Below are 20,730 nucleotides of genomic sequence, written 5' to 3' on the forward strand. Positions count from 1 at the left end.
CGGAACGCCGTGCTGGATCCCAACGGCCTCGTATCACTAGCAGTCGAGATGACAGGCCATGGCTGCGGCTACCCTTGACGCTGCATTACTGACAGAAGCGCCTGCGATGGTGTACTCAACGACGAACCTGGGTGCACGAATGGCAAAACGTCATTTTTTCGGATGAATTCAGGTTGTGTTTACAGCATCATGATGGTCACATCCGTATTTGGCGAAATCGCGGTGAACGCACACTGGAAGCGTATATTCGTCATCGCCATACTGGTGTATCACCCGGCGCGATGGTATGGTGTGCCATTGGTTACACGTCTCGGTCACCTCTTGTTCGCATTGACGGCACTTTGAACAGTGGAAATGGCTCAAATGGTTCAAATGGCTCTGAGCGCTATGGGACTCAACTACTGTGGTCATAAGTCCCCTAGAACTTAGAACTAATTAAACCTAACTAACCTAAGGACATCACACACATCCATGCCCGAGGCAGGATTCGAACCTGCGACCGTAGCGGTCGTGCGGTTCCAGACTGTAGCGCCTTTAACCGCTCGGCCACTTCGACCGGCTTGAACAGTGGACGTTACATTTCAGATGTGTTACGACCCGTGGGTCTACCCTTCATTCGATCCCTGCGAAACCCTACATTTCAGCAGGATAATGCTCGACCGCATGTTGCAGGTCCTGTACGGGCCTTTCTGGATACAGAAAATGTTGGAATGCTGCCCTGGCCTGCACATTCTCCAGATCTCTCACCAATTGAAAACGTCTGTTCAATGGTGGCCGAGCAACTGGCTCGACACAATACGCCAGTCACTACTCTAGATGAACTGTGGTATTGTGTCGAAGCTGCATGGACAGCGGTACCTGTACACGCCATTCAAGCTGTGTTTCACTCAATGCCCAGGCGTATCAAGGCCGTTAGTACGGTCAGAGGAGGTTGTTCTGGGTACTGATTTCTCAGGATCTATGCACCCAAATTGCGTGAAAATGTAATCACATGTCAGTTCTAGTATAATATATTTGTCCAATGAATACCCGTTTGTCATCTGCATTTCTTCTTGGTGTAGCAATTTTAATGGCCAGTAGTGTGGTTTGGCCATAAACTTGGAACCTAAGACCTTGTTGTCTTCGGCCGATCCCACACCGTGACACTATCTAGTTTAACGAATCATGTGGAATAGGCTCATTACCATATCCCCATCCTCATTACCGTGGCTGCTTCTGTGCCACTTGTTGCGTGTGTCAAAGGTGTAGCCCGCCAGTCCATTAGGCGCACTGGCCTATCTCTTTCCTGTGAACTCGTTTGCCCATTTAGCTGTTCACCATATGCAACCATTTTACTCTTTCTAGGAAACGCACATCATTCTCGTAATTCTGTAATCGTGCTGCCACCAATTCTTGATGAATATAAAAAGACAACATTGGTTCTATACCCGCAGCAAACAGTTCGATTGCCATGCCTGTGTCCAGGTACTTAATACGTATGCACCAGTACTCATAGAAACCCTTCATTGTACCACAATATCGTTGATACTTGTTACCACTCCAGAAATCTGGAGCAGATTCGTTGAATTTCACCCAAACTACGTGCTTTTAAAAATTTGTCCTTCAACTCGTAAATTATTACTTTCATTAGCCACGGGAGCCTTGGTTTACAGATACTGTCACAAAGTCGGACCTTCCAGTTCTACCATTGTCAAAAGTGCCTCATTTATTAAGACCATCTCAATACAAAAATCCACACATATTTCCTCACTGTAAAGCTCACATTTCCTAAATTGATGTCCAAACATCTCTACTCCTCCCACCTGCAACACATGCAACAATACCCACCCCACCAACTTCAACAAATTCAATGCCAGAACTTCCTGCAGCAGGCCTTGTCACATACTACATCCAACCATGTTCCTACCAAGACCGTATATCTTCATCTATCCAACCTCCCCCCCCCCTCCAAAAAAAAAGCCTTCCTCCTCCTGAGACAATCACGCCACTTGAAGTGCCCCTTCCTACAGATTCGTGTCTGGGATACGATCACACACCACTGGCAAATACAGGCACACATCAGTAACTCATTAAATGTCAAAAACGCCGAGACTGGTGCCAGACATGCACCAGACCCAATGTTACGCTCCCCATTAAGTCTTGAAGATACTGGCACGTTTTTATTGTAAGTAGCAAATAGTTAAAAACCTATTACCTGTACTCAAATGGTTCAAATGGCTCTGAGCACAATGGGACTTAACATCTAAGGTCATCAGTCCCCTAGAACTTAGAACTACTTAAACCTAACTAACCTAAGGATATCACACACAACTATGCCCGAAGCAGGATTCAAACCTGCGACCGTAGCGGTCGCGCGGTTCCAGACTAAAGCGCCTATAACCGCTCGGCCACACTGCCCGGCGCTGGGGGTAATCCCAATACTCACTACCCATTCACATACAACAATCATCCCCTACCCAACAACATGAGCTCTTCAATTTATTAACGCACAAATTCCACTGTCCCAACCGTGAGTTCCAGCGTCCACTACTTGGACAACATAGCACAAACAAATCTGATATAGCAATCGCAGCACAAGGTATAAAACAAGTACTTCAGAAACAACACAACATTTCTGCCGGCCATGACTGCATTAACTATGGACGCGGTAAAGAAACCCCCCCCCCTTTCCCCGCCTCTTTCCCGCCTGATCCTCTCTATAGGTTATTATCCTGAACCGCGGAAAATCTCCAAAATCCTACTTTTCCTCAAGCCACACAAAAAGCCTGCTGATACTTCCTCTTGCCACCCCATCCATTATATTGAGGATTTTAGAAAACCACTACAGGATAGAACCCCAAATCTGAGACACCCGTCACAAGGGCCTTATAGTAACCTACTGGCCCTGCAATGATACCGAAACCACAAGAAGAAGAAGAAGAATGGACCACTACTTCCCAGTACTATATGTGCTTTAATTATTGGGCCATCTGATTGCGGGAAGTACAATGTTGTTATCTCATTGTTAACACATCCTGAGGGGGTCCGCTTTGAGCATGTTTATACACTCCTGGAAATGGAAAAAAGAACACATTGACACCGGTGTGTCAGACCCACCATACTTGCTCCGGGCACTGCGAGAGGGCTGTACAAGCAATGATCACACGCACGGCACAGCGGACACACCAGGAACCGCGGTGTTGGCCGTCGAATGGCGCTAGCTGCCCAGCATTTGTGCACCGCCGCCGTCAGTGTCAGCCAGTTTGCCGTGGCATACGGAGCTCCATCGCAGTCTTTAGCACTGGTAGCATGCCGCGACAGCGTGGACGTGAACCGTATGTGCAGTTGACGGACTTTGAGCGAGGGCGTATAGTGGGCATGCGGGAGGCCGGGTGGACGTACCGCCGAATTGCTCAACACGTGCGGCGTGAGGTCTCAACAGTACATCGATGTTGTCGCCAGTGGTCGGCGGAAGGTGCACGTGCCCGTCGACCTGGGACCGGACCGCAGCGACGCACGGATGCACGCCAAGACCGTAGGATCCTACGCAGTGCCGTAGGGGACCGCACCGCCACTTCCCAGCAAATTAGGGACACTGTTGCTCCTGGGGTATCGGCGAGGACCATTCGCAACCGTCTCCATGAAGCTGGGCTACGGTCCCGCACACCGTTAGGCCGTCTTCCGCTCACGCCCCAACATCGTGCAGCCCGCCTCCAGTGGTGTCGCGACAGGCGTGAATGGAGGGACGAATGGAGACGTGTCGTCTTCAGCGATGAGAGTCGCTTCTGCCTTGGTGCCAATGATGGTCGTATGCGTGTTTGGCGCCGTGCAGGTGAGCGCCACAATCAGGACTGCATACGACCGAGGCACACAGGGCCAACACCCGGCATCATGGTGTGGGAGCGATCTTCTACACTGGCCGTACACCACTGGTGATCGTCGAGGGGACACTGAATAGTGCACGGTACATCCAAACCGTCATCGAACCCATCGTTCTACCATTCCTAGACCGGCAAGGGAACTTGCTGTTCCAACAGGACAATGCACGTCCGCATGTATCCCGTGCCACCCAACGTGCTCTAGAAGGTGTAAGTCAACTACCCTGGCCAGCAAGATCTCCAGATCTGTCCCCCATTGAGCATGTTTGGGACTGGATGAAGCGTCGTCTCACGCGGTCTGCACGTCCAGCACGAACGCTGGTCCAGCTGAGGCGCCAGGTGGAAATGGCATGGCAAGCCGTTCCACAGGACTACATCCAGCATCTCTACGATCGTCTCCATGGGAGAATAGCAGCCTGCATTGCTGCGAAAGGTGGATATACACTGTACTAGTGCCGACATTGTGCATGCTCTGTTGCCTGTGTCTATGTGCCTGTGGTTCTGTCAGTGTGATCATGTGATGTATCTGACCCCAGGAATGTGTCAATAAAGTTTCCCCTTTCTGGGACAATGAATTCACGGTGTTCTTATTTCAATTTCCAGGAGTGTATATTCCAAAAAGCATTATTTCAGCCCAAATACCAGCTATTACCGGAGACTTGGCACAGTTACGATGGAGGAACCTACCAGAAATTCAGCGAAAGCAGTTGGTTGGTTGGTTAATTTTGGGGGAGGAGATCAAACAGTGAGGTCATCGATCCCATCAGATTAGGGAAGGATTGGGAAGGGAATCGGCCGTGCCCTTTCAAAGGTACCATCTTGACATTTGTCTGAATTCATTTAGGGAAATCACGGAAAACCTAACTCAGGATGGTCGGCCGACGGTTTGAACCGTGGCGGCCCTCCTGAATGCAAGTCCAGTGTGCTAACCACTGCGAAACCTCGCTAAGTGACGAAAGCAGTGATATCCTGCTCCATGAGAAAGTAAAGACCGAGAGTGTTTTCCTATTTGATGATGTTACAGTGGAAAATCAGGATCAAACTTGGAAATATATTTGGTTCGGTCTCCATATGAAGTTTGATGTATATTTGGGCGAAACATATTCTAAGATTCTGAAGAAGTTGGTAAGGGACAATGCAAAACTTATTATCGCTTTGAAAAAGGGCAATTAAAATATATTTACCAAGAATATGTAGAAACTGACATGACATTTGATGAATTTATTACCAGATGTGGACATTGCTGGAATCACATGGAGTATGGCTTTCAGGTCATTGGCATTACGAAAAAATTATGTAATGGCTGATATAAACGAAACTTCCAGAAGTTTCTGCTTAAAAGGCAGTTTACCAAAACTTAACTATGTCAGTATATTGTAGGCTATGGACAAATTCACATAAATGTAATTCACTCATTCCAAGGGAATGGTGCAGAAGTCAAACATTCGGTTATATGTTAATAGAAAAACTAAACCAATCAACACAAGGTTATCAAGACAGCAACTACGAATGGCGAGATGTATGAATCCAACCTGGAGCGCATGAATGACAAAACTAGCGATATGAGTCACATGTTGAGGGAAAAATTGAAGCAATCGACAGAAATCTTAATGAACGATTACTAGCACTGGACGGGTTTATCAAGGGAATAGCTATAAAAGTACGAGTCCCCGATGGTGAGAACGAATGAACGAGCCCACCGACATGCAGCTGAGACAGAAGAGTTAAAAAGTATAACAACTCTTCACCACAGCTAGTCCCAGAGTAAATAAGTTGTATACCATCTCAAAACCTGTCCAGTATGCAATAACATGTCTAAAGTCATCGAGGTGCAGAAGGCTATTCGTTGGATATTACAACTGAAAAAATTGGGACTGTTGGAGCAAGCCCCTACTCTCTCTGAAACGTTTAAACTAGAAACAGAAGGTATTAAATATCTCTCACACATGAGAGATGGAGGCAAAATGGAGAAGGAGGAGAAAGAGGAGAAGAAGTGGAAGAAGAAGGATATACTCTTACTGATTACATTAATCGTCACCATACTACCGTAATAGATGGCACTTGTGGGATGAGCCACGATCAGCCGTGTATGCTTGGAAAGCATGTACTACAAGTTGGGGATAAGGAATCTGAACGAACACACAGTTTAGTGGAATTAATATTCTTAAAAAAAATTAGAATCCTGGCAAGTATTTCCCAAAAGAGATACAAGCTTATCCTGAAATACTGCTCATGACTAACGCACACAGGCAAAAGAACATCGAAAAGAGAGAATAAAACTGTAGGAAATAGCATAATACCGTCAGATCTGCGTTTAGTGATGTACATAGCACAGTTGTAGGCAATGACATTCAGCATAGAAGACTAGGTAGTCCATCTCTGGGGTACATTTATTACGACAACCCCAGCGAAATAATAGAGGGCCTATGACTGCTCACATCATCAGCTGCCACAGATAATGCAGCTCATACGAATGAAACAATATCAGTCATTTCCGAGCTTCAAGAAAGACGCGTTACTGATTAATAATTATGGAGACAGTGTTCTAGGAACTCCACAGGCCGGCGCACAAAACGTTCCTGCGTAGATGCATCATAATACGAGGTCTGAACGAGCTATGGCAGGCAGATCTCGTAGATGATCATAGATACGTATTCCAAATTTGCCTGGGCCCTCCCCGTGAAAGCAAAGACCAGGAAGGAATTTGCACAGATGTTTGAACAGTTCCTGCAGTCTGGGATAAATTGATGGCTTGACAACCTCCAAACCGGCCATGGGGGCCAATTTTACAATAGGTATTTCAAGAAAGTAATGGAGCAGGCCAGCCGTGGTAGCCGAGAGGTTCTAGGCGCTTCAGTCTGGAACCGCGCGACCGCTACAGTCGCAGGTTCGAATCCTGCCTCGGGCATGAATGTGTGTGCTGTCCTTAGATTAGTTAGATTTAAGTAGTTCTAAGTTCTAGGGGTCTGAAGACCTCAGATGTTAAGTCCCATAGTGCTCAGAGCCGTTTGAACCATTTTAATTGAGCAGTATGGGATAAACAGCTACTTTTGTAACATTTGAACAGAACAATAAAAAACCATATGTGGCTGCGATTTAATCTTCATGGTTCATACAAATAGCTAGATATTCTCCTGCAAATAACTGGGAAGTATAATCGAACCAAACGTGATACTATTAAAATGAGGCCAATTGATGTTTGTGATAATGAACTTCTAAATACACTGTACAATCATGTTAAAATGGTGTGTATACTTGTATCCAAGCAGATGTTCAATGTAGGTGATTTGCCAGGTATTTCAAAATAAAAACCTACATTTGAGGAATCTTACCAGCAGAGCTGGTCAGAAGAGGTATTTATAGTACCCAAAGTACAACGAACAAAACAAAGATCTTAAATCTTAAAGGACTACGAAAGTGAAGAAATTGTTGGGAATTTTTACACAGAAGACTTACAGAAGCTCTGAACCAGTTATGTTTGTTGTAGAGGCTGTCATAAAATGTTGAGGAAGCACGGCTTTTGTGAAATGGCTTGGCTTTCCATCATTGCAGAGCAGTTGGATTAATGCTTGTGGTTTTGTGTACAGCATGATGTTAAAATCTCAGACAGTGTAGAAGTGTTACGTAAGTGTTAGAAAGAAAATCAGAAGTGGTGGCATTATTCTCAATAAGTTATCAGCTGATATGCGTATCCCTGGGTATAATTACTGTGGACCTGGATGATAGGTCATGGTGATAAGGGGATTAATGTACTAGACATGGCCTCCAAGGGACATTACTTAGGGTACGTTACAAATCATGGTTTGGCAGAAAATCACGCCATCGATCGAGTTTTAGCTGAAAAGGCCATGCAAAAACGTTGAAGAAGTGACATAGGTATGGGACAATATATTGTGGTATTGTCAGCTGATAAAGCAATATGTGGCAAACTAAAAATGGGTACTGGGATAAATTTCCAACATCTCATGAATCCAGCTCTTCATACTCTAAAGAAGCAGAAGACAGAAACTGTAGGGTATTTAAAAATTTGCATCCAATCAGCGGCGGGAGCAGGAAAAAGTGCTTTGAAGCGGAGAGGAGTAAAAAAGAGACATGTTGAAACACCTAGGGTTCTTCCAATGCCTAAGAAATGTGGATGAATTATCCCATTCCTAATTCCAGCACTTGTGGGACTATCAGTTATTCATTCTTTAGCAGGAGGTGCGACAAGAATACAAAAAGATATATAGGAAGGTGCTGAGTGCTGCAAAAAAGTCATTTAATGACAAAATAATATATAATGCAGAGAATAAAAGCAAAACAGCCTGGGATGCTACAAAAAAGAAAACGGGGACAGGCAAACAAACGCAGAATAACATACTGCTAAGGGAGGGGGATAAGGTAATAAATGAACCACAACACTTAACAAACTACGTAAATGAACATTTTTCGGATATTGCAGAGAAGTTACGAATAAAAATACCCAAAACAAATATAACACCTGTAAATAATGTTGCACTAAATACAATGATGTTACTTCCAACCACAGAGAATGAAGTCAATAAAACTGTTCAAAAACCAAAAAATAAGAAGTCAGTAGGCTTAGATGAAGTGCCAATGTGTGTACTGAAACAATGCACAGGGATTATACAAAGCCCCTTAACAAATATAATAAATGAATCCTTCACATTAGGGACATTTCCAGAGCAGTTAAAACAGACAAGTGTTGTATCTTTGCTTAAGAAAGGTACTGCAGAAGATGTAGAAAATTACCGGCCCATCTCCCTGCTCTCACCATTCTCAAAAATAATAGCAGAAATTATGAAAGACAGATTAATGAATTACCTGAATAAATGCAATCTTTTAAGCGAATCACAGTTTGGTTTCCGAAGTGGCAAAAATATGGAGTCAGCCATAGAAGAATTCACAAAAGTTGTAATGGATGTTCTTGATAAACATGAGTGTGTCACAGGCCTTTCTAAGGCCTTTGATACAGTCGACCACAAGATTCTGTTAAATAAAGAAATAAGAGGGGTAGCTAATGACGAGTTTCGATCATACCTAGCAGATAGGGTACAAAGAGTAGAGAGAATACAAACTTCAAATAGATCTTAACATCTAGTAAAACACTTATCAGAACCAAAATACATTAATATAGGGGTTCCGCAAGGTAGTATATTAGGACCAATACTATTCCTGATATACATCAATGACTTTTCCAGTAGCGTTACTCATGGTGAAAAAATTCTCTTTCAAAATCGTTCAGATGGCTCTAAGCACTATGGGACTTAACATCTGAGGTCATCAGTACCCTAGAACTTAGAACTACTTAAACCTAACTAACCCAAGGACATCACACACATCCATGCCCGAGGCAGGATTCGAACCTGCGACGGTAGCGGTCGCGCGGTTCCAGACTGAAGCGCCTAGAACCGCTCGGCCACACCGGCTGGCAAAATTCTCTTTGCTAATGACAGCAATATTATAGTCACTGAGAAAACAACTGAACTCCTTGCAGAGAAAGCAAACGAAACTCTCAAGGAAGTTTATGATTAGCCAATAAGCAATAAAGTGACATTGAACATTGTTGTTGTTGTGGTCTTCAGTCCTGAGACTGGTCTGATGCAGCTCTCCATGCTACTCTATCCTGTGCAAGCTTCTTCATCTCCCAGTACTTACTGCAACCTACATCCTTCTGAATCTGCTTAGTTTATTCATCTCTTGGTCTCCCTCTACGATTTTTACCTTCCAGCTGCCCTCCAATGCTAAATTTGTGATCCCTTGATGCCTCAGAACATGTCCTACCAATCGATCCCTTCTTCTGGTCAAGTTGTGCCACAAACTTCTCTTCTCCCCAATCCTATTCAATACTTCCTCATTAGTTGTGTGATCTACCCATCTAATCTTCAGCATTCTTCTGTAGCACCACATTTCGAAAGCTTCTATTCTCTTCTTGTCCAAACTATTTATCGTCCATGTTTCACTTCCATACATGGCTACACTCCATACAAATACTTTCAGAAACGACTTCCTGGCACTTAAATCTATACTCGATGTTAACAAATTTATCTTCTTCAGCAACGCTTTCCTTTCCATTGCCAGTCTACATTTTATTTCCTCTCTACTTCGACCATCATCAGTTATTGTGCTCCACAAATAGCAAAACTCCTTTACTACTTTATGTGTCTCATTTCCTAATGTAAATCCCTCAGCATCACCCGACTTAATTCGACTACATTCCATTATCCTCGTTTTGCTTTTGTTGATGTTCATCTTATATCCTCCTTTCAAGACAATGTCCATTCCGTTCAACTGCTCTTCCAAGTTCTTTGCTGTCTCTGACAGAATTACAACGTCATCGAGGAACCTCAAAGTTTTTGTTTCTTCTCCATGGATTTTAATACCTACTCCGAATTTTTCTTTGTTCCCTTCACTGCTTGCTCAATATACAGATTGATTGACATCGGGGAGAGGCTACAACCCTGTCTCACTCCCTTCCCAACTGCTGCTTCCCTTTCATGCCCCTCGGCTCTTATAACTGCCATTTGGTTTCTGTACAAATTGTAAATAGCCTTTCGCTCCCTGTATTTTACCCTTGCCACCTTTAGAATTCGAAAGAGAGTATTCCAGTCAACATTGTCAAAAGCTTTCTCTAAGTCTTCAAATGATAGAAACGTAGGTTTTCCTTTCCTTAATCTTTCTTCTAAGATAAGCCAAAGAGTCTCAGCATGTTATAGTCTTAGGTGGAGATTTCAATTTACCAGATATAGACTGGGACACTCAGATGTTTAGGACGGGTGGTAGGTACAGAGCATCGAGTGACATTATACTGAGTGCACTATCCGAAAATTACCTCGAGCAATTAAACAGAGAACCGACTCGTGGAGATAACATCTTGGACCTACTGGTAACAAACAGACCCGAACTTTTCGACTCTGTAAGTGCAGAACAGGGAATCAGTGATCATAAGGCCGTTGCAGCATCCCTGAATTTGGAAGTTAATAGGAATATAAAAAAAAGGGCGGAAGGTTTATCTGTTTAGCAAGAGTAATAGAAGGCAGATTTCAGAATACCTAACAGATCAAAACGAAAATTTCTGTTCCGACACTGACAATGTTGAGTGTTTATGGAAAAAGTTCAAGGCAATCGTAAAATGCGTTTTAGACAGGTACGTGCCGAGTAAAACTGTGAGGGACGGGAAAAACCCACCGTGGTACAACAACAAAGTTAGGAAACTACTGCGAAAGCAAAGAGAGCTTCACTGCAAGTTTAAACGCAGCCAAAACCTCTCAGACAAACAGAAGCTAAACGATGTCAAAGTTAGCGTAAGGAGGAATATGCGTGAAGCGTTCAGTGAATTCGAAAGTAAATTTCTATGTACCGACTTGACAGAAAATCCTAGGAAGTTCTGGTCTTACGTTAAATCAGTAAGTGGCTCGAAACAGCATATCCAGACACTCCGGGATGATGATGGCATTGAAACAGAGGATGACAAGCGTAAAGCTGAAATACTAAACACCTTTTTCCAAAGCTGTTTCACAGAGGAAGACCGCACTGCAGTTCCTTCTCTAAATCCTCGCACAAACGAAAAAATGGCTGACATCGAAATAAGTGTCCAAGGAATAGAAAAGCAACTGGAATCACTCAACAGAGGAAAGTCCACTGGACCTGACGGGATACCAATTCGATTCTACACAGAGTACGCGAAAGAACTTGCCCCCCTTCTAACAGCCGTGTACCGCAAGTCTCTAGAGGAACGGAAGGTTCCAAATGATTGGAAAAGAGCACAGGTAGTCCCAGTCTTCAAGAAGGGTCGTCGAGCAGATGCGCAAAACTATAGACCTATATCTCTGACGTCGATCTGTTGTAGAATTTTAGAACATGTTTTTTGCTCGAATATCATGTCGTTCTTGGAAACTCAGAATCTACTATGTAGGAATCAGCATGGATTCCGGAAACAGCGATCGTGTGAGACCCAACTCGCTTTATTTGTTCATGAGACCCAGAAAATATTAGATACAGGCTCCCAGGTAGATGCCATTTTCCTTGACTTCCGGAAGGCGTTCGATACAGTTCCGCACTGTCGCCTGATAAACAAAGTAAGAGCCTACGGAATATCAGACCAGCTGTGTGGCTGGATTGAAGAGTTTTTAGCAAACAGAACACAGCATGTTGTTATCAACGGAGAGACGTCTACAGACGTTAAAGTAACCTCTGGTGTGCCACAGGGGAGTGTTATGGGACCATTGCTTTTCACAATATATATAAATGACCTAGTAGATAGTGTCGGAAGTTCCATGCGGCTTTTCGCGGATGATGCTGTAGTATACAGAGAAGTTGCAGCATTAGAAAATTGTAGCGAAATGCAGGAAGATCTGCAGCGGATAGGCACTTGGTGCAGGGAGTGGCAACTGACCCTTAACATAGACAAATGTAATGTATTGCGAATACATAGAAAGAAGGATCCTTTATTGTATGATTATATGATAGCGGAACAAACACTGGTAGCAGTTACTTCTGTAAAATATCTGGGAGTATGCGTGCGGAACGATTTGAAGTGGAATGATCATATAAAATTAATTGTTGGTAAGGCGGGTACCAGGTTGAGATTCATTGGGAGAGTCCTTAGAAAATGTAGTCCATCAACAAAGGAGGTGGCTTACAAAACACTCGTTCGACCTATACTTGAGTATTGCTCATCAGTGTGGGATCCGTACCAGATCGGGTTGACGGAGGAGATAGAGAAGATTCAAAGAAGAGCGGCGCGTTTCGTCACAGGGTTATTTGGTAACCGTGATAGCGTTACGGAGATGTTTAACAAACTCAAGTGGCGGACTCTGCAAGAGAGGCGCTCTGCATCGCGGTGTAGCTTGCTCGCCAGGTTTCGAGAGGGTGCGTTTCTGGATGAGGTATCGAATATATTGCTTCCCCCTACTTATACCTCCCGAGGAGATCACGAATGTAAAATTAGAGAGATTAGAGCGCGCACAGAGGCTTTCAGACAGTCGTTCTTCCCGCGAACCATACGCGACTGGAACAGGAAAGGGAGGTAATGACAGTGGCACGTAAAGTGCCCTCCGCCACACACCGTTGGGTGGCTTGCGGAGTATAAATGTAGATGTAGATGTAGATGTAGTCAGTATTGCCTCACGTGTTCCAATATTTCTACGGAATCCAAACTGATCTTCCACGAGGTCGGCTTCTACCAGTTTTTCCATTCGTCTGTAAGGAATTCGCGTTAGTATTTTGCAGCTGTTACTTATTAAACTGATAGTTCGGTAATTTTTAACATCTGTCAACACCTGCTTTCTTTGGGATTGGAATTGAACATAAAGAAAACTAATGCCATAAATTTCAGTTTGAAGAGGAAAAAAGGACAATGTTAACTTAAATGAAGATGGCACTTCTATATACTGTGTAACAAATGCAAAATTTCTAGCAATGAATATTGATTCTCAGTTGAAGTGGTGTGAACACACAAATGTACTTGCAAACAGAATGTGATCAGCATGTTATGCCCTTAGAATCCTTTCATCAGTGTGTAACATGCAGTGTCTTTTAGTTACATACTATTTATATGTACACTCAATTCTTAGCTATGGCATTCTTTTTTGGGGAACAAATGCACAATATATTAACACAATCTTGAAACTCCAGAAAAGAGCCATAAGAATCATAACCAAAAATGGCAGTCGAGCTCATTGTGAAGATCTGTTCAAAACACTGGGGATTTTGACGGTTCGATGTGAATACATTTACCAGTCAGTTGTACACATCAAAAATAACATTGGTAATTACTGCACAAACAGCTCTGTCCATGACCATGGAACAAGAGGTAGACTCAACTTACATTTACCAAGAAAAAATAAACATAAAACTCAAAACAGCATTTTATATCAAGGAATAAAACTGTACAAGAAATTACCAAAGAGATTAAAGAAATTACAAAAATACCCTTATTTAAAAAGACAGCAAAAAAGTACTTGTTATCCAACACATTTTATACATTGAAGGATTATTTAGATAAAACAGAGTAGGGGTTTGGTAAAAAAAATGTTATACAACTAAATAATAATAATGATTATAAAACATCCAACATTCCACATAACACCTTCAAACCATGTTTTTTCCTTCTTTTTCATTTTCTGGATGTACTTACCTTCAAGCTATGCATAGCACAGTACCAACACCTCTTTCTCTTTCTGAGCTCAACATCTCACTCATTATAGAGTGATGCTGACTTAGATTTTCAGGATAGCAAATGGGAAGTTGAGGTACAGAAAATGGCCCAGAGATCACCAGTGTGTGTGTGTTTGTGTGTGTAGTGAGTGAAGTGTTATGAAACGATGTGTGTATGGTATGTGCAGTGACTGATAGTGAGATATGAGTAAACATGTGGCATTACATTATTTAATAAATTATTTGTAAAAAAGGTATTGTATACCAGGAGTAAATCTAATGATTGTATCCAACTACACGTCTGTAAATGTATGTGTACACGAATTACCTTATTTTAAGTTTGTCTAAAGTTGTAAATACTTTCACGTGTACTAAATGCTTGTAAAAAGAGATCTACGGACGAGTAAACCTACTACTACTACTACTACTACTACTACTAGCTCAAACAGTAAAGAGTACACAAAACACAGAGGTGCAACCGCAGGAGGCTAAAAGGCATAGTCGGATGAGGCAGGCTATCATTATTGGGAAAGGACTATATTTAAAATTATACAAGAAATGTTTTGGCATGTTTATAAAATTCGTATCTGAATAAGCGATTAATTCACATAATCTACAGATTCCTCCTTACAGTGGGACCTGGAAATAGGTTCATTGTGATGCCGAGCAACCCAATATACCTTGCAGTTCTTGTTCAGTCGTTAAACCATCTCGAGTTGAATGTTATGGACCAGGACGGGAATCCAGTCGATTTTTAAGGTGAAAAACTCTTGGTAAAATTCCTAACCTTCGCTCAGTCCAAACTCGCCACTTCCATGAATGATGATGAAATGATGAGGACAACACATCTCGAGGCATGTGAAAATCCCTGACCCGCCGGGAATCGAGCCCGGGACCGCGTGCTCGGGAAGCGAGAACGCGACCGCGAGACCACGAGCTGCCGACTAAATCAGTAGGACTGAAACCGTGCAACGACGTTACTCAGTATATCAGCCCCAGTTTAATGTGATGAGCGGATCATTCATCAAGACTATTTTTCCCATAAACCTTTTGCTTTGGCAAAGTTTAATAACAATGATGGGCCAAGTTTTCTCATTCAGCTGTAGGATAGTATTTAACACGTTCAAGCAGGGGTTTTCTACATCTGAAAGGCTAGTATATGAAGAAGGACAGAAATTCTACAGCAGGAACATTGCGACTTACATGTAATGCACTCTCCGTACTATTTCAAGAAATAAGATACGGATTTAACGGAATTGTTATCAGCCATATAAGAAATGTTGGAATCACATCGACTCTCAAAAATTCGTTTCTGCACCACCTTCAGACATGAACGGTCTACAAAATGCAGGATTCTTCATAGATGGATTGACAAGTGATCAATTTGATGTGTGTATCCGGCTCAGAAGGTTTATTGGATTCTTTGAGAATAATAGATGCATCGTAATGAATGCCAAACAAGAACTGATTCTCATTTGAAATACTATGCATAATAACACGTACATTCAAGAGAGACAAGAAAAGAATAAAATTGTGTTGGATATATTGGGGTGGAAAGTAGTAGTAGTTTTATTTATCTGTAGAAATATTTTACAAGGATACTGGACATGTCTTGGTATTACAATTTAAGAGCAACAAAAGTAAAGTAGTTCACATAGACAGACATTTACAGACTTACAGTTCTAGACTGGCAAGGATGGGACAGGTAGTCAGCCCTGGACTTATAGTAGGAATCACACCGGCATTTGTCTGAAAATATATAAGGAAATCACAGAAAATCTAAATCAGGGTATGTGGATGAAGACTGGCGTCCCCGCCCTCCGTAACACAAGGCCACTCTGTTTAAAACAGCGCTCCCTCGTTTAATTTATCCATAGTGTACAATACTGTATTACAAATACGTTTTTTTAATAATGATAAAAGGCTACTGCTACATGGTTCATTCATTTCTCACTCTGAGTAATTTTCCACATACTACACACATACTGTTTCATAACAGTTCACACACTCTCAGCTAATATCAGGATCACTTTGTGCAATGCAACTTCCCATTTGCTAGCCTGGAAAACTGAGTCAGCATCCTTCTAGGATGAGTGAGATGTTAAAGAAAGAGGATAAGATGTTGGTATAATAATTTGTGTAGCTTTTGTATGAAAATCTTACACAGGATGTCAGATATTTTATTATAGTTGTTATTATTTGTGCTACATTTTTTACCAAACTCCAGCTCTGTTTTCTATATGTAATCTTTCAATGTATAGAATGTCTGGATAAAAAGGTATTTTTCACTGCCTTTTTAAGTAAGTTTGTTTTAGCAACTTCTTTAATCTCCTTTATTGTACAGTTTTATTCATTGATAGAAAACGCAGTTTTGAGTTTTGTGTTTATTCTTGCTTAGTTTATATAAGTCTAGCTCTTGTTCTATGATCATGGACAGATCTGTAAGTGCAGTAATTACCAACGTTATTTTTGATGTGTACAACTGTTTCGTAAATGTATTCGCATGGTGCAGTTAGAATCCCCAGTGTATTAAACATATATTAAAAATGAGTTCGATTACTATTTATTCCTATGGTCCGTTTCTTAGTTTGAAAATTGAGTCACATGTATCTGCAACAGATGAGAAGTATCTGAAACTTTTAAATGTATTTATGCAGGTGTACAACTGCCATTAAGTTTCTGTTCGTGGGAACTTGACGAGTACCCAATACTACCGACGACGCCAAGACAGTCACGGACAGTCAAACCAACAGTTCTACAAGAAATGCCTAGAGTCATTAGTCTGGTGCTGCGAACAGATAGGAAGGGAAATGTGCAAAAGGACACCAGTGTATTCCGTAGTTGCAAGCTAACCAATGCAATAATGTATCTGAATTTTGTGTTCTACCCATATTATAATCTACAGCTTTGCCAGGACAATAACAATATTGGCCTACTTACTATGTGGATGATGAGTTTGGATACATGCTCAGCACACAGCAATTTAAGGAATTAGGGCCCATTTTCGTGATCGATTTCTCAAAGAAAAATGAGATTATTAAATAGGGACCCATAGACATCTGTACTGAAATTGAATCTGCAGACAATTCGTGCACTGTTGTGTGATAAACTACTACACACTAACTGAGATTGTACAGTGGCTGGTATAAATACAGAGGTGCTGCTTCACGTCCGGGACATTCCACCATGGCACCTCGAACTGCGAACACCATTGCAGATACACAAGGATTTTATAACGAGTGTCAACAAATTGTGTTTCATGGTGTTGCTTTCGTCACATTCACCAATGCTGGAAGCGTATTGACGATGCTTCTCCATAATCTTAGCTTTTCCACAACCATTTAGAACAGTGCAGTGTCCCAAGACTCGAAATACTGTGGTATGGATAACTCGCTTCCACCATGGTCGTGAAATCTTCTGTAGCTTATCAATTCAGAATCTTGAAGAGTGCAACTGTCCATCAGTTTGATGACAAAAAAATAGTTTTCTGCATGCTTCAGATAATGAACAAATATTTTTAAGTTGTGTTACCAATAACTGATATTTTCTTTTCTAAAAATATTGCTACTTATTTAACTCCTCTACCACTTACAGGTACATAATCATCACATGCTGCCTATATGATTCATACAGGACGGGAGATATAATTTAGATGCTTCTTCTATACAATACTGGAGCCTATGAAGTCGTTTGCAGCCTGTTGCCATGACCCTATCCTAGCCATCCTATACACAGAAAACCCCTGCTCGTGTAATACGTGAATTGATGCATACATCTCATCTGGGAAGTGTACTTTCTTCATGACCACCATTTTCTATACTAATGCAGGCGTGCCTTCCACAGAGCACACTGTGATCTTAGCTGCAGCACACTGTTAGCGGCCTTTGCGGTTTGTCATCAGTCGCTCACTTGATAACGACGCCATGGCCACACCAAACACAGCACCAGCTGCCGTGTGCCCGGGTTCATGATCATGTAGAACTGGCCCTGTGGTTCAGTGACGTACATTCTTAGCCTCGCATGTGGAAAGGGGAGTAAAATACTATAGAGACGTGATTTCAGAAGCAACACACGTTCTTATTGTATTCTTTGATCACTGCCACCATCAGCAAAATGGTAGCAGCCACCACCACCATCTAAGTGGCACTGTGAATGGCGGGCATCGCCCACGTGCAGGAGGGGCGATAAGGCTTAATATGGTAGCCACTTGAACAATGCTGCTTCTGCCACTGGTGAATAAAAGCAGCTGCACCTTCTACTCTTATTTCTTCACGTAAGGACTTGTGCCTCGTATGTGGGATCCAGTAGGGTATATACAAGAGGTGCATTGCTGGGAGACATCACTTAGTTTACAGTCCATGTCAAAATAACATTTTCAAAGATGAAATGTAGTGCCATGATCAGTGATGCCACCACTCCTGGCAAGTGCCACCAATTTGAGGCGGATGGGTAATTCTGTCACCCTCAGTGAATGACAATGAATTAAAAGATTTAATGGGACTACTTGGTGCTTCTCCAGAACCATTAACAGGCGAATATTGTGAACATAAGTGTACACATGAGTTTTCTGTCTCTCTCTCTCTCTCTCTCTCTCTCTCTCTCTCTCTCTCTCTCTCTCACACACACACACACACACACACACACAAACACACACACACACACTCCCCCTATATATGCAAATAATAATGAGATGGTCATCTAATATATACTTTTCTTTCTTGCAGAATTTTTCAATGAGATATAAGCCTTCGGAATGGAATAAGAACTCACTTTTCTGCCAGCAGTTACATATCAAGGCGAGTACAAAAAAGAACTATGAATGACCTCCCTCTTTAGATGTAGGTGTGGGTGCACGTTACTTAGAGAGCATGTTTTTACTATAGAAATACCTAGGATTGATTTGGTCCCTTGAGTGAGCTCTCAGGGCCCTCACATACATAAGTATTTCACATAAAGGTGTTATATATAATTACACATGCTTATGTAATGTTGATGTTTTCGTATTCCACGAGATCTGGATACGAGTTTACAGATGTGTACAAGGGAACATGCATAAATCTCGGTATGAAACTGAGATTTTTATCAGTGCTTGTGTGCATTACTTATGAGATGTTCTTTTTATTGTGTTCCAGGTGCTGTCAATGTCACACCTGCTCACCCTGACATTGATGCTTATGCTGAGCTGGATAAAATATTAGAATTCATTGATACAAATTATGTCATTCCCACACAAATTGAGACAGATATTGATGCCAAGCTGGTTAAAATATTAAACACCAACATTCCAGTTACTGATGATGGTGATGAATGCCTGAAATCCTTATGTGGCTGCACCAATGCTGATGATTTTCCACATAAGTACTGGGAGTAATAATAATAGTGATAACAATAATAATAATAGCAGTAGTAGTAGTTCACTAGTGGATGGCTGGATGTCAGTGCCCAAGAGGCACAATATTTTGGCAAACAACCACATTGCTGTCATCAGGTGTGCTGACTAACAGAATGCCTCAGAGCTGGCACAGGGCTTATATTCCCTCCCCCTCTTACTCAGTGTTCTGCATGAGGTCTATGGTCTGTGCCTATGTGCCTCCCCCTCCCCCCACTGCCAAGTCCTTCTGTCTGAGGCTCACACCTAGGGATGTGTGCAGGTGGTGTCTGTGCTGTTGGTCTGCCTGCCCCTGATGTAAGTTTATTGTGGGAACAAATAGACTTCAGGGGCAGGGAGAGCAACAACAGAGACGCAATGGAGTAATAGGGTATCATCTCAATGCATTTGACATGTCGGGATATGCTGCTGATATTCCTTACAGCATTACACCTCAAGAAAGAGCTCATCAGTATGATGAGAGATGAGGCGAATGCTGCGGATTGTAGTGTTTGTGTGGATCAGATCGAAAATGTGTACATGCCATACAGATAGAGGTGCCACCCAAATATAAGCTATGGTGTGCATCGTGCTGCCTCATGGGCTCTAGAGATCAAAGATTATAAGGAATGTGTATTCAACGGCATTGGCAGTGCTTCATCTCAGTCTCCACACTTGGTGCACCATGTACTCCAGTTTTCGATGGCCTACCTTAAGATGGAAGCAGGCGAACAGTCGAAATATTGTAGAGCGAGGTTTACGATGACTAGCTGCAATTCTGAAATCTCTATGAACAAGTACTCTTCCGATCTTGAGACTGTGAGATTCATACTGCGTTACAAAGTCTGTCTGTCACGCCATGATGACAAATGATTCATCTATGAGGACTGGATTGACATCCACACATTGTCACAATATTCACATGTATGATAGTGAGAAAGTGGGTGTATTTACAGTGAGTGTATGAAGAATAGTGGTATAGACCGTTTGTCTCTGTTCCCATGTATTGCATGTACGCATATAGAGAGAAATTTGAATTGTGTAAAGAAAAGAGTATGTAAACAACCAGTGGGGAATGTAATAGTACATCGTAGCTCTCTGCTATATCTCTATTTGTCTATTAGTTCGTTATTATCACTTATAAGACATATCTACACCTGTAACCCAAACAAACACGATCCTTTAACTTCTGAGTACAGACCTTAAATGAATTGTGAAACGCATACAGTTGGGATAGGTTAGGGGGGCAGGGAGGAGGTGAGGAATATCTCATCTAGGTCACAGTCATATTGTACTATTCCTTTGGTTTGGTGACCTCGCCATATGTCGTTTGGAGTTGAAGGGAGG

This window comes from Schistocerca cancellata, chromosome 4 (assembly GCF_023864275.1).
Source record: "Schistocerca cancellata isolate TAMUIC-IGC-003103 chromosome 4, iqSchCanc2.1, whole genome shotgun sequence".
Classification (NCBI taxonomy): domain Eukaryota; kingdom Metazoa; phylum Arthropoda; class Insecta; order Orthoptera; family Acrididae; genus Schistocerca; species Schistocerca cancellata.